Source organism: Dermacentor andersoni, chromosome 1 (assembly GCF_023375885.2).
Source record: "Dermacentor andersoni chromosome 1, qqDerAnde1_hic_scaffold, whole genome shotgun sequence".
In the NCBI taxonomy this organism is placed as follows: Eukaryota; Metazoa; Arthropoda; class Arachnida; order Ixodida; family Ixodidae; genus Dermacentor; species Dermacentor andersoni.
The window spans coordinates 257,868,805-257,885,207 of NC_092814.1; the positions used below are offsets into that span (position 1 = coordinate 257,868,805).

The window sequence follows — 16,403 nt, forward strand, 5'->3', positions numbered from 1 at the left end:
TAAAATTCACGAATTCAAGAAACAACTAAAAGATTACATTCTGTCGAATACTGATGCCTAGTCCATACTCACAACCATTCTTTCAGGGTGCCTTCATTTCATTTTCAATGCCATACAGTTACGTTTCTGTTTCTGCCTCACATATACATTCGAGTTAACTAATTCTACTGTGTTCGTAACGTCATCTACGCAGTTACTTTATCAGTTGTCAACGAGATTGTGTTACAGTGCTCTTTTTCATGACATTTATGCATATGTAATTCAACCATGGTATTCATACTAAAACCTGTAATTTTTCTATGTTAACAATTTGTTGAAAACTGCTGTACTTTTGTTTTATTACGTTTACTTTGTAAAGGAGGTCCCATTGCAGTCTTTGACTCCGGGACCTCCTCCTGAATATTAACAACTTGTGATCATTCTAATGATCTCAATAAAAACCGATTCTGATTCTGATTCTGAAAAACGAAGACCCAATGGGCAGGAGCTCGTCGACTACAGAACCTGACAAAGGCACTGATACTTCCACAGGTTCCCCAAGTTTTCCAGGAAGATATCGACTACAAGAAGACCACAAGGGATTACTGAAGGCCGTCTTGGCCCCCGTGTAAGGCAGGCTATGATCGACCTATCAAGCATGAGAAGCGTTCAAGCGGGCATTTCTGTGTAGACATAATTGCCCTTTTCCCCGAAAAAGCGTCACCCCTTTGTGCCCTGAGCAGACACAAAGAGAAGGACGAAAAGAGGAAGACCTGAAGGGCAGGAGCTCGTTGACTGTAGAATCTGACGAAGGCACTGATACTTCCCCAAGTTCCCTAAGTTTTCCAAGAAGACATCAATAACCACAAGACCGCGAGGGGTTACTTAAGGCCGTCCTGGCGCCTGTGTTTAGCAGAACCGCTCAAGACTCAGATAGAGTCACAACCATGTACCAATGAAGTGAATAGATTCTTTTCTGCTTTCTTTTCATCATCACCATGATCAATGCCCGCCTTCATCGTCGTGTCCCGATTTTTGCGGTGAAGACCCACATCAGCCAGTCGACACTGTATCACGATGCACATGATCATCATCCTCCCCTCCCACACAACCAAGCAGCGATTCGGAAGATGACCAGCTTCTTTAAATGACCAACACACCGTTTCATTAAAGGCCAACCGCAATGAAATTTCACTTTGGTTATATTGGCAATAGATGTGTAGTATATACTACAGAAGCAATCTTGGCCACGCTATAGAGCTGGTAATTGTGTAATCCTCTTTTTGGCAGCCTTTAAATAGCACCGAAGCAGATGTGGTTGTTCGCGGATATGACACGTCCAAGTATGCCGATTCCGACACTTTTCAGCCCGCCGCAGGCAGCCATGGGTGCCGCCCAATCTTGGAGGTCATGCCAAAGAGTATATTTTTCAGTTTCAATATCAAAAATGTCAACTTTTGCGAGCCTTTTCTGACACATCCACTCGTATTTCAAATGCAAAATTTTGCAAGGAGACCTGCTCTATGCCTACACAATCTGAAACAGGACTTTATGCAGCCCAAAATTTTGTTTTGCAGTTGGCCTTTCATTTGTTGTCTCAATGTTGCTGTCCATTATTTAAATCAAGCTCTGTGGGCCCACATGGTTTTCCCAGTCATCAGAAGCTAAGCACCTGGGTTATGCAGCTGCCAATGCCAAGTGTTGGAGCTGGCTTCAATTAATGTTGTAGATCAAGTAGTGTCTTAGGCGCAGAAAACAAAAAGCTAGGCACAAGGCAGCACTGGTTGCTTAAAGTTGCAACTTAGAATGCGACTGCTTAAGTGTAACTGCGAGTCGGCCTAGTTGGAACAGATTAATTTTCTTTTAACTTTTTGTGCGCAAACAGGGACCAAGAAGAGGAGCGCTCGTCCTTGTGTTGCTCCTCTTCTTTGTCCCTGTTTGTTTGCGCACAAAACGTTTTTAAAAAGTGCCTGAAGTGGTTGTTTAAGAAGCACCTAGCTCACTCGCATAAACAAGACTAGCACCAAGAATCCAAATAATACCAGCATGTGCATTCACCACTTCATTTCGCCCGAGTTGCAGTCATAAGTGATGCAGTTAGTGAGTGAAGGACTTAAGGAGTGAGTAAATTATTGAGTGATTTCTATCACCTTTTTTGCAGCAGTGCTAGACACAGTGCTTAAATTGCTGTCTTAGTTAGAACTTTGATCAAATTCATTGCCTCTAATTTGCAACCATTCTTTGTAGCATTGCATTGATTATCTTTACTTCGGTTCAGTAATTTCATGCTGTTCATAGCATCTAGTAGTAAAATTGCTTTTAAATTATGAACATTCAGTAAACAGCAAGCAGCCAGGGTAGTACGAGACAATACCACAATGACATGGTAAGCAAGGTCATGCGCATACATACTCTTAAGAAAATTATAGCAGTATGTTTGTATTAAAGGAATTCTTATAAGAGCTTCTAAGCTCATTCCACTCTACGTGACAGTGCACTTGATGAAATAAAGTTTTCAGTGTAAACAAGATGAGCACGAAAGAAAAACACATGAAAACAGGACCAGCGTGTGTACTTCAATTTGGCGGTGTGCTGCATCACCGTGATAACTTTCACCCAACAACTAATGAAGCAATTGTGTGCGTTTAAGGACTTTTACATCTTCAATTTTAGTAAGTTGTACTGGGTTTACTGATAAAACAAAGTAGCTAGTTCACAATGTCAGTTATTCTGACAGGCAGTAATTGATTGATGGTTATTGTTTTTTAGCGCAAGGTCCAGAAATGGCCAAAGAGCGCCATGCCAATTGGTGATGAATGACAATGAGGATAGTTGAATGTGGTAAAATCGAGTAGCTGTATATTGGCCTAAAATATTCAGTGTTAATGTTGTAAAATATGCATCCATTAAAATATTGTCCATGAGAAGCGAGTCCTATGGTTCTAAAAGTATGTTGTGAAGGATTAGATACTAAAACGTGTTAATTTATAGCAGCACCAGTGCTTCTGCGGAGCCCCCTTCAGTGCAAGGGCTGCGAGGCATATGCTCTGTAAGTGATTTCATTGCAGCTACAGCCTCTAGGCAGAGGCTGTGCTACAAGTAGCCTGGCCAAATAATTTCTATGGTATTCGTTTCTTCTAAGAACTTGAGTACTAATTTAAAATTATAAATAGAGGGTCATTGCCTAAAAAGAAGACTGGGTGTAAAGGTACATTATGACGATATAAGAAAGGAAAGAACTTTCTTCTCTCCTTTTCTAATAGTGGGCACTGAACGAGAACATGAAGGACTGTTCCAGTTCCAGTTAGAATATACGAATAAGTGCTATAGGTATGCCCAATTTTTAATCTACAGAGCAGTACTTCCTGGTGTCTTGTTTTCTCAGAGATCTAGTTCCCTATCTTTGGTTTGATTAGATGCAGTTTGTTGGACACCTGAGTGTCCCATTGCCTTTGCCAATATTTCCGTAGTTTATATTGTAAAAATGGCTTAAGGTCTATGTAGGGTACAGGTATATTGATGTCTGCATCACAAAAAGCTACAGATGTAGCCCTTTCGTCAGCAGCTACGTTGCCCTCTAGGCCTCTATGGCCAGGCACCCAACAAAGAACAATTATTTGGTTCAGCATGTACGCTGAGCAGAGAAGGTTGTAGACTTCATTAAGGATAGGGTTTTTGTGTTTTCGTAGGCTTGATATGCCACTAACAACACTTAATGAATCTGAATATGACAGCCTTTATTATACCTGTTTGTTTTATATGTTTCACAGCAGAGAGGATCGCGTATGCCTCCGCTGTGAAAATGCTGGTGTTTGGATTTAATGCACCGGACATTGAAAATGACGGTCCGAGAGCTGCATAAGCTACACCATAAGTAGACTTTGAAGCGTCTGTATAAAACTCTGCACAGGAGTACTTCACCTGGAGTTCAAGGAAGTGTGAATGTATGTGTACCTCAGGCGCATGTTTTGTTAATGCGACGAAAGACATATCACACTGGATATTCTGCCATTCCCAAGGTGGTGCAATGTTAGTGGGAGTCATTAGGACTGTTTCTCAATGTTGAATACCGGTTTTATGAGCCAGTTGTTCTAAGCGAACAGAAAGAGGAGCTCGAACAGATGGACGGTATGGTGAAGTCTTGCAGAAGACAAGTCAGGTACAGTTGAGCAACACGGATGCTCGTTATTCGATTTACATTTTAAAATGTAGGAGGAGCTTAGATATGTTCTGCGCAGATGTAAGGACCATTCGTTAGCCTCGACATACAGACTTTCCACAGGACTTGTTCTAAATGCGCCTGTTGCCAGCCGTATACCTAGATTGTGGACTGGGTCGAGAATTCTGAGAGCACTATTCGATGCGGATTGGTACACCACGGCTCCGTAGTCGACGCGTGATCGTACAAAGCTCTTATATACGCTAAGCAAACACCTCCTGTCACTGCCCCAGTTTGTTCCGAGAAAGTAGCTTCAGCAAGTTCATTGTCTTCAAGCACTTCGCTTTAAGATATTTCAAGTGGGGAATGAAATTAAGTTTTGTGTCCAAGATAATACCTAAAAATTTGTGTTCAAGGCTGACCGATAGTCGTTCTCCATTAAGGTGAATAGCGGGTTCTGGTGATATGCCTCTCTTGTTTGAGAAGAGAACACACATGCTTTTTTGAGGGTTATATCTAAAACCATTTTCTTCTGACCACTTTGAGAGTTTGTTTAGGCCAAGCTGTAGCTGTCTCTCGCAGATGCTAAGATTACACGACCTAAAAGCTATCTGTACATCGTCTACATAAACCAAGTAAAAGAGTGTGCGAGGTACAATGGTATGTAAGGAGTTCATTTTCACAATAAAGAGTGTACAGCTCAGCACTCCACCCTGCGGTACACCTGTCTCCTGTAGGAATGATCGAGACTGCACATTGCCAACTCTAACACGAAACAATCTGTCAGACAGGTAGCTCTCAATGTTCAGCAAGTTGCCACGCCACGTATACCCATTCCAGAAAGATCCTGAAGGATCCCAAAGTGCCATGTGGTGTCATACGCCTTTTCCATATCGAGAAATACAGATACAACAAGCTGTTTGTGGATAAAGGCTTCCCGGACGTACATTTTTATGCGAACAAGCTGGTCCGTCGTCGATCTACCTTCCCTGAAACCGCATTGGTATGGGTCTAATATTTTGTTGGTTTCAAGATAGTGGAGCAAGCGTTTGTTCACCATCTTTTCGAAGAGAGTTTGCATAGGCAGCTTGTAGACGCTATAGGCCTATAACTGTTTGCCAAGGAAGGGTCCTTACCCTGTTTCAGAATGGGAATTATAATGGCCTCTTTCCAGACTGAGGGAATCTGGCCAGAGGACCATATATTATTGTAAAGAAAAAGCAAGGGTTTTTTGTGTTTCAGATGGCAAGTGCTTTAACATTTCATATATTATGCGATCAGAACCTGGGGCAGATTTGTTGCAGCCGTTTAGTGCTGCTTGAAGCTCTGCTATGCAAAATGGACCATTGTATACCTCACCTTTTGCACTTTTTCATTCTAATGGCTGCCGTTCCATTCGTGTTTTGTGTCTTTGGAATGTGTCAGAGTAGTGCGACGAACTGGACGTATGTTCAAAATGTGCGCCTAGAAAGTTCACCTAGTCTTCCATACTATCTCCCCTCCCCGAGTATTTACTAAGGGTAGCGAGTAAGGTTGATCTATTAATGATCTATTGATCTATTGGTAATTGATCTATTAATGTTTGTAATTCATGTTTATGGAGCTGATAATGTGGCAGTATGTACAGAGAGCAGACGGTAATAAGTTTGTTTAGAAGTATGGCTTGAACGGCCACTGCCTCCAGGGGCGTTTGTAGTTGTAGATGTTGACACACTATACCTTTGTCAAGTATAATGGCTACAACGCCAGATGATGCGATGGCATCATCACGATCTTTACGAAAAATAACATAATGACGAAGAAAGTTAGTGTGTTTAGATTTAAGATGGGTTTCCTGTACACACAGCACTTTTGGAGTGAGTTCGCAAAGAAGTTCTGGAACATCATGTTTCTAAGGAGACCTCTGACGTTCCACTGCATAATTAGCACATCCATAATGAAGTTAATTTGGTGCTGTCCATAAGAAAAAGAATGTGTTTCGCCTACAAAGCCGTTTGCGGCGCTGTAATTTTGCTTTTGTCTTTTCTGGAGCGGTCCGAAGAATTTCACCGCTCCTTAGGTGGTTGCTGCACCACCTTGCTCTGGCTACTGGCAGATTGCCGTGGACAATCTCGACCGCGAGAAGACTGCTTTTGTAACACCCGACGGTCTTTATCAATTCAAAGTGATGCCGTTCGGTCTATGCAACGCTCCTGCCACCTTTTAATGCATGGTGGACTCCCTTCTTTACGGTTTCAAATGGTCCACGTGCCTGTGCTACTTGGACGACAACTGCCAATTCGGCCGTCGCCAGATTACCGTCCTTGGGCATCTCATTGACGCGAACGGAGTGCAACCGGGCCCAGGCAAGATTCATGCTGTTATGCACTTCCCTGTTCCGAAGTGTGTCAAGGATGTGCGCAGCTTCATCGGCCTTTGTTCGTACTTCTGCCGTGTCATGAAAAATTTCGTGGCCATAGCACAACCACTAACCGAGCTTTTGAAGAAAGACGCCCCTTTCCAGTGGGGCGATAACGAGGCCTCTTCATTCTCGCATCTAATCGACCTTTCGCCTCCCGTTCTGGCCCATTTCAATTTTTCTGCGCCTACCGAAGTCCGTACTGATGCCAGCGCGGCAATGACTGTTATCGCTTATGCCAGCAGGCTCCAGTCACCCTTGAAGCGCAACTATTCATCACTGAGCGTGAGTGTCCGACCCTAGTTTGGGCAGTTGCGAAGTTCCGCCCACACTTATATGGCCGACCCTTTTCCGTTGTCACAGGCCATCACGCGCTTTACTGGTTATGCTCACTGAAAGATCTTACAAGAAGACTTGTCGCTGGGCCTTACGCCTCCAAGAATATTCGTACTCTGTCACCTACAAATCTGGCCGACTACACAAGGACGCCGACTGCCTGTCTCGCTACATGGTAGACGAGCCTGACGCCGCCGACAGTAGTACCGCCAACGGCATTTTCTCTGTGTCTGCCTTCGCTAACATAACCGATGAGCAGTACCGAGACTTATCACTGCGAGCACTCATCGAGCGTCTGCGCTCTACACCTACTGACGCATCCATTCGCCAATATGTCCTCCAGGGCGGCATTCTGTATCGAAGGAACTTCCTCCCTGACGGCTCTGATCTTCTTCTTGTCGTGCCAAAACATCTACGACAGACTGTGCTCTTTGAGATGAATGACGCACCCACTGCAGGACATCTTGGGGTAACTCGCACGTACGACCGCGTCCGCCGCCGCTTCTATTGGCCTGGTTTCGCTCGCTCCGTTCAACGCTGTTTCTGCCTGTGATCGCTGCCAGAGTCGGAAAACACCTCAGGTGCCACCTGCCGGTCATCTCCAGCCGATCACCGTCCCTGTGGAACCGTTCTTTCGTGTTGGATTAGACCTCTTCGGTCCCTTTCCCACGTCATCCTCTGGGAACAAATGGATAGCCGTCGCAACTGATTACGCCACCCAATAGGCTATCACGCGGGCTCTCCCTACCAGTTGCGCCACCGACGTTGCAGACTTACTCTTGCATGACATTATCTTGCTTCATGGCGCCCCGCGCCAGCTGCTTACTGACCGTAGTCGTAACTTCCTCTCGAAAGTTATCACCGACATTGTAAGTTCCTGCTCCATTCAACACAAGCCTACTACCTCATACCATCCTCAAACCAATGGCCTGACAGAACGGCTAAACCGTACGCTTACCGATATGCTGTCCAAGTACTATGGCAATGTAAAGAAACGCGAACAGCGGAGCGCGTGGCCGAAGCAAAACTGAAGGTATAGTGCGCGCCGTCCAGTCATCACCAATGACAGGCGGGCACATCCGGTTTGATAGCGCTGTGCGATGGTGCGCCCCCTGTCCTGCGATATTTTTGCTTCTGTTCTGCTTCTGTTTTAATTGAAAACGAGGAAAGGTGACGGTACAGTAATGATGACAGCGCAAACTGTACTATTGCTATGAAAAGAAACGCGAACCGCGGAAAGAGTGGCTTTGGCTCAGTCAGCGCTAGTTCGAGGATACGTGTCCAACTCTCATATGCTTTGGCTGTCGCTAGGCAAATCTCTGCTTTCAGTCAGCGCCACCGTAGCGCTAGAATCTTGTTCCGGCTGGCGCTATCGCACCACATGTGCGTTCCGAGTGCCAGAAATGACTGGCAGATGATAAGCTTTCCTTGCCAATATGCCCGGCAAGTAAAATGCGGCACGCTTTCATGCTATCGCGATGCGTGTGTGCTTAACAGAACTGAAGCGTGAATTCCAGACCATAGCAGGTTTATTGGTCTAAGAAAGACATAAAGAACAACTGTAACAAAAGCTCAAGCTGGCACAAAGTCTGAGGAAATCACGAAGCAGATTTGTTCGACAAAAACATACTTTGCATTAATTAATACTAGGTGAAGTCTCCTTCGGCCAGGATGACGGATTCCATGCGCCTTGGCATAGAGGCAAACAGGTCTGTGGCTAGCTTAGTGCCGCGAATCCTGTCTCACTCGGCGTGAACAGCAGCCCAAAGGGAGTCCTTGTTCGTTTTATGGAGCTGCAGAGGTGACAAGCGTGACATCATAATTCCCCAGACATTCTCAATTGGATTTATGTCTGCTCATTTTGCTGGCCACGAAAGTTTACGGTTTGCAAGGTTCTCTAGGAAAGCCTCCATGGAATGTGAACTATGGATTGGAGAAAGGTCATGCCGATAATAAAACAGCCCATCCTTGAATGATCCATCCAAAGCAAAGGGCAGGACAACCTGCTCGATTACATTACAGTATTCTGCTGCAGTGAAGCGTTCATCTAGCCGTATAAGGGGACCCAAGCCTTCGGCTGTGATGGCACCCCAAACATTAACGGAGCTGCGCCCGCTGAGGCTTGTTCGCTTGAAGCAGGTGGGATCAAAGCTGCATAAAGAAAAAAAAAACAGAACGAAAGTTTGTGTTTCCACTCGTCAAACTGGTATAACACGTTTAGCCCAATCGCTGCTGTATCCAAACAATATCACTGTTTATTTCCTTGTTCAAGCATCAGGACAGCATGAAAGCATGCCGAATTTTACTGGCCGGGCATATTGGCAAGGAAAGCTTATCTGCCAGTCAGGTCTGGCGCTACGGTGGTGCCGACTGAAAGCAGAGGTTCGCCTAGCGACAGCCAAAGCATATGAGAGTTGGACACGTATCCTCGCACTAGTTCTGACTGTGCCAAAAGCCACGCTTTCCGAGGTTCGCGTTTATTTTCATAGCAATAGTACAGTTTGCGCTGTCATCATTACTGTACAGTCACCTTTCTTCGTTTTCAAATAAAACAGAAGCAGAACAGAAGCAGAACAGAAGCAAAAGTGTCGCAGGATAGGGGGCGCACCATCGCACAGCGCTATCTAACCGGATGTGCCCACCTGTCAATGGTGATAACTGGACGGCGTGCACTATACCTTCAGTTATGCTTCGGTCACGCGCTCCGCTGTTCAAGTTTCTTTCCATCGCCATAGTACGTTTCCAAGGACCACCACAACTGGAACAATGCCCTTCCTACGTCACATTTGCGTATAATTCTTCCCGGCATGACACCGCCAGATTTTCTCCATTTTATCTAGTGTACGGTCGCAAACCGACCTTGCCCCTAGACACTGCACTTCCTCCTGCTGCGACCTCAACAAGCGAGTATGCATGTGACGCCATCGCCCTCACCGACCACGCACGCCAGCTTGCCCGTGCCCGACTTACGGCCTCGCAAACCACTCAGCAGTGTCGGTACAACGCCCGCCACCTTGACGTACAGTTTTCTCCTGGTGCGCTCATGCTCCTGTGGTTGCTCTCTCGTAACGTCAGACTTTCAGAGAAGCTCCTTTCGCGATACACAGGACCCTACCGCGTGCTGCGCCTGGCGACGCCTGTGACGTACGAAATTGCTTCTCCGAGTTCAACCTCGTCCTCTCCTCTGGCATCTAGTGCTGTCGTGCACGTCGGTAGGCTCAAGGCCTACTACACTGCTTCCGAGTCCGGCCTTTAGTCGCTCTGGGACAGTGCTTTTCCCGCGGGGGTAGTGCTACGGAACAGTATTTGCGGTCACGAAGAGGCGAGCGGTGTGAAGACGACGACGATTAGAAGCTAGCGCAGGCTGTTGCCTCTTGGCCAAGTGCAGCGTATTTCCTTGTAAATATACTTGTATATAGCTTTTCGTCCGAGTCTTCCTACGTAACAATATTATTGTGATTGACACGATAAAAGGCCTTTGCAAAATAAAAAAAAATATGCCGAGTATGTAGATTTGCTGTTAAAAAAATCTAAGATAGTCTCTTTCTGAGTAAGGAGCATGGTTTCTGTCAAGCGGCCTTTTAGAAAACCAAACTGTGAAGCTGTCATGTGTCGGGTCTCAGATGGGCTCTAGGGACAAAGGAACAACAATGCAGTAGTGCAAGCAATCATAAGGCCATTTATTGCACCTCTTATACACCAATCTAACCTGCTGAACTACATACTGTCAATAGAACATGCTGATGGGTGCTGACGTATTGAGGAAGTCAGACTCACCAAGACAGGATATCGAGCGAATATGTTCACCCCCATGCTGGACACCATGCATGTACAGTCATGCAAACAGTGGCAGATTCGAAAGATTGTGTTCATCCATCCCAGGGTCCTGCTCTGAAGCCTTTCACAGGACGGTCCCATGAAGCATGCCGTCGTGTACGTGAAACATCAGCTCACTCTGCCGACCCCAAGCCAAAGAGGCTACTCCACTTTGCACCTGAGTAACCCTCAGGTAACCCCACCATTAGGTGCTATTAGCAGTACAACACCCACGCCATCTCTCTTACTATTCTGCAAATACTCCGAAAAGCCACGTGAAGCTGCCAGATTACAGGAGATGAAAGAGCTACATGGGGGAAAAAACATGAGGGCACGCAGGAGAGTCAAGCATCCCCACACACGATACTATGCTTATGAAACCACTCACGCAAACATGTGAATCACTCATGTGAACAGCTTTTTGCCACACTTAGAAAAACAGAATTGATATTGGCCTGTAATTCAATACATTATTTTTATTGCCCCCTTGAATAATGCACTAACTTTAGCAAGTTGCAGTTTCTTTGGGCAAACGCCTAATGATAGATAAGGCTGAAAATATGCTCCAGACCTGGTGCCATAATGACATGCATATTTGAGTTGCTTAATCTGAAGGCCATCTATGTCAGCTTTTTGATCTTGTTAATCGATTAGATCGTTCCAACAATTTCACTGCTTGTAACTAGGGACAAAAACACTCTGAAGAACATTTGACCAATAAAAGCTAGCAGTTTACTCATCGAAGAATGGGCACTATCGGAAGAAGATACAAAGTAATCATTAATGGCATTTGCAAATATAGATCCAGACATGCATTCACCATTAATATTTATTTCATCATCTACAGCCTTCTTGTACCTGCTAATTAATGAGTAATCTTTATTCAAGACAATACCAGTGCTCTTCATTACATCAACATTAACTTGTTCATGTAACTCCTTTTAGCCCTTCTTCTAATGCTGTTTGCCCTATTCCTGCAGGCTTTGAACTCTTTAAGGTCCTCAATGTTTCAGCTTTTTAAAAATTGCTTATATAAACTATCTTTAGCATGTATCACTTCTAAGCATTCATTCGTTGACAATTTTTTCCTGGCTTTAGAAGCTTGTGTTCTGGTCTTGTAGGGGAAACATTCCTCATATATGCTTTTAAAAATTCTAAAAAAATTTGTGTATGCCTCTTCTGCACCAGATGTATTGTTGAATTGCTCGAGTGTGGTTTCATTTATGTTTCAGTAAGTCGCATAGTAACCTTTTCGTTAGCTATATAGCCTTTTGGAGACGCTCATCTGTTAAAGGGAGCCTCAAACAGTTGGGACATATCTTGTAGACGCATAGGGTACAGCTACAGTAAAGCATTCACGCCACAATTTAAATAAACCATCCGATATTAAGAGAGAGAGATACGGATGACTACAAGTTACTCTCCTCTAGCCACGCTTTTCCTCCTCAACTCATTCACCAAGCAATCGGGGCTAAGCTCCGCCTTCACTGGTTCTGCCACAGACTAATGTGACGTTGAGTCGCATCATCCAGCACATGAAGCCTCTCCAACCTTTTCGCTAGTCACCTCGCCGTTGGTCACCACTGAGTGCGTCCTGTATTCCAGTACACACAGCCAAGCTGGGCGTACTGATGAACGGGCAGAGGTGTCGACGTGAGCAGCCTGCATGGTGCAGCCACCTGGTGGCGCAGCAGAGCTCAACCAGCCAAACAGAGCTAATATTGCTGTAACAATTTAAACATATAAAAATACATGTTAATTATTATGCTACTGTCAAACATTTACACCAGCAGCAAACTAGAATACACTTCTTTACTGCTATTTTAGCTGTCTGGCTGAGCTCTGTGCCACCAGGTGGCTGCTCACGTTTGCACCTATGCCCATCCAGCAAAACACCCAGTCCATGTGCGTTTACCAGAACACCGGACACGCAAAAACTCTCTATTTTAGTAATCCTCCGGCATGAAGTGGTGGCCGCAAATGCATAGATCCTGGCTGTCACATACTGACAGCACATCAGGCTGCCAGATACCGACTGCCAGATACTGGAGCGCTGCATCCACTCCACTCGCCTGTCACCTTGCAGAGGGACACGATGTTGCAGCTTGGCATGTCGCCAATTGCTAGATTTGCAGCCGTAAATGCAATAAGGGCGATTCATGGTCCTCAAAAAAAAAAAAAAAAACATTGAGACCAACACTGACCGGGCAGCTCACATCAACACGGAACACATTGTAACACAAGCAGAAGATACTTGCTGTGTGCCGGAAGTGCTTGAGCGTAGATAAATTGTCATGTGTTCTCTTACTGCTACTTCTTTTTTTGTTAGAGAAACAAATTAACCAATATTTGATCTATTAGGAACAACATTTGTTCACCATAATGTTTGAAAAGTTAGCGATGATGCAATGTGGGTAGTCAATCGGACAGCTCGCCAGAATGATGTTTCGCACCCCTGCTACGTAGCAGGGGCGGGGTGGCTGAAAACTCAGGGGAGCGGCGCCCCTGCAGTTCGTAGTGATGCACATTTTTAAAACTTTATATTAAATTGCACGCTTTATGTGGAGCACTTAAATGTGTCACTTAATGATAAGCAGGACCTACCCTAATGATTCAGTACATTTGCATAAAATTGTCAATATAATTTCAGGGTCGCTTTAACACTTTCTGTACCGTGCCCATTTGGCATTGTTAGCCCGCTAACGATGGTTTCAAATGCCACTTTCAAGACCTTCCGCACCACTCATGGATACACTGCTCTATCGGATGTGAAGAATAGCTATATTTTTGTTTTCTAAGCAGTTTGCTTTTTCCCCGCCAGGCTTAATTTTTGAATGTCATCATCATCATCATCAGCCTATTATGTCCACTGCAGGACGAAGGCCTCTCCCTGCAATCTCAAATTACCCCTGTCCTGCACCAACAGAGTCCAACTAGCACCTGCAAATTTCCCGATTTCGTCGCACCACCTAGTCTTCTGCCGTCCTCTACTGCACTTCCCTTCTCTTGGTACCCATTCTGTCACCCTAATAGTCCAACGGTTATCTAATCTGCGCTTTACATGACCTGTCCAGCGCCATTTTTGAACGTAGTCCGAAGTTTCACGATTGTCAACATAGAAAACAAAAATGACCGCCTCTGGGAGCGGCGCACACGCTTCAAAAGATTGTAGATCTCGTGATTCCGCTGCATCTGTGGCTTATTTTATTAATGGATCAAGCAGCAGCAAGTCTGAGGATACTGCTTTTTCATTGGACTTTGACTTTCAGTGTGACGACGATGCAAGACAGCCCGAAACATCGGCGGCCGCAGCCCAGCATGCCAAAATGTAGTGCTTGCATTAAACTTTTGTGGTGAAATACCTGTCCAATCGAAAATTAAGATTTTTTTGGAGGTAGTGTCTATTAAATGCCAATACATCTTATGTATCTCATAATTTTTTTTTTTTCTTAGTAGATACAAGCATATCTCTACAAATTGTAGGATTTTATCCCACAATCTTGGTTCTGGCACTTTATAACTTTTCTTTATTATAAATATCTCGTTAATAAAACATGTATGCGTGAAAAATGCATTCATTCTGCTTTCTGTTTATGTATTACATAAAATATTGATTTCAGTAGTTCCTTCAGAAAAAAATCTGGAGTAACCTACAAAAAACACCTATTTTCCCCATTGTGGGCAATAAGTTAAGCCAACGGGAAGACTATTGCTAATGCATAATGCTATGGAACCAGACACCAGTGCATTTTCATTTGTGTTTAGCAATGTACACATACTGTTTAGAATATTAGAGTGGGTCGATTGATGACATTTTAAAAGAATTTAATTTCAGGATTGTGCTCGATTCAGTGTGAGCAGTAGAATGTTCAAGTATACTGATGTTTGTGTCACTACCGAGCACAAGAGTATACTTTTCTTTGTAAATCCAGCATAGGAATAGATCAAGAAAAGTGTGGAAATCCTGCTGCTGGGTGGTCAGTACACCACAGTGAAAACAAGAGCACTGCACTGTGAAGAGAGACCTTCATAATCCTTAGTCATCACTGAAAACTGTTCAATAATCTAACATTTGATCCCATTTTTTGACAGTATCAGTACACCACCTCCTCTCTTACCTTAGGTGGTTAGAAAAGAAGCATCAGTAGCAAGGTAAACAAAGCACTTTATAATCGTCATTGTACAAAGTTTCCATTATCGTCACTATGTCACAATAAAAACTGAAGGTGGCAAGAAGTATGCAGATATCACCGCCTTTATTGCACATTGATTGTGCATTTAAATAAAGAAACGAAAAATATTTTGGGTTTGAACTAAAGCAGATGCCAAGTTCACGTGGCCATTAAAGGGTGACATCTGGTGCCCGAATCCATAGTTTCGCAAAGGAAAAACTAATTTTAACATTAATTTCATAATAAATTACACAAGCATCAGTCCTGCGGTCAGGTGCACATGAGAAGAACGTACATAAGTACGTATGATACAAATTTAATTCAAATTGAATGGCTGCAGTTGCACTTAAGTGACTCATTCTCGATTCTTTTTTTTTTTACATCGAGACTGGCCAAAATGGGGCGAAGTACTGCCCTTAGCAAAGTGCAAAAACATTTACGAGTCTCGTTACTTAGTTCAGCCCACATTTAATGATCACTGGTCAAATTTTTCTTTTGTAAATATCATGCATGTGTTTATCATTGCATGGGTAAATTTAAGTTTTATGATTCACTCTGATAAATATAGGTATGCAATGCTTTCAATGTGACCCAAACCACACATATATTAACAAGTTTTCTCATACATAGCACAAAGTTAAATAAATTATAATGTGCGCTACTGTAGCACATTTTCAGAACTCTCTCAACTCTTAAAAAAATCAAGGGATGGATCCAGGGCCAGATTAACCTACCGGCTAAGGAGGCTGCTTCTAAGAGCCCCCAACTGCCAGAGAGCACCATCGGAATTTCTCGTTTTTTAACTTAAATTCTGTTTTTGTGCCAAAACCTCCATAGGATTATGTGGCATGCAGTAGTGGGGGACTCCAGATTAATTCTGACCACCTGGCACTCTTCAATGTACACTTATTGCACAGTACAAAGGCATTTTTGCCTTTCGTCCCCATTGAAATACAGTCACTGTGGCCAAAATTTGATCCCACACCCTCGAGCGTAGCAGCGCAACACCAAAGCCACTACGCCATGACAGCGGGTAAAAATTTCGGTTATACGATAGAAGTTGTAAAGCGTTGTCCAGGGAGAATTATACCACAAGAATTCTTAAAAAGGGTTTAGTAGTAGCCAAAATAATGTGTGGTGCGAGGAGGCAACCTGCCCTTCGTGCAGAGAGGCTCTCTTCCTTTGCTGAACCAGCTCTTGAGACCTTCCTCTCTTGCCTTCTCCCATATAAGAGAGGAGGGTTCACCTAGTACATGTGCTTTCTGGTACTTGCCTAGACTGTATGGCACATATGCAGAGAAATTTAAAGTGTCCATGTACAACTAAAATGTTTGTTGCTTCAGAACACAAGATACTCTTTTTCCCGAGTGATAGCAATAGAGCAGTTCGTGGATTTGTGACTAACTTCAGAGCGAAATGACAGCAACATGTCCATTAGACAATAAGCATTAGATAACCCAATCAAAGAAAAAACTTTTTCTTAAAGCAGAAATATTGCGAATGTCATATCAGATGTAAGATGCCCTCGTATGCTATGTTCATA

General features: G+C 44.0%; 1 protein-coding gene across 8 annotated transcripts in view; it reads right to left on the reverse strand.

Moving 5' to 3' along the window:
- Mvd (mevalonate diphosphate decarboxylase) overlaps positions 1 to 16,403 on the reverse strand; it is a 111,701-nt gene that overhangs the window by 94,071 nt on the left and 1,227 nt on the right. The window lies entirely within an intron of this gene.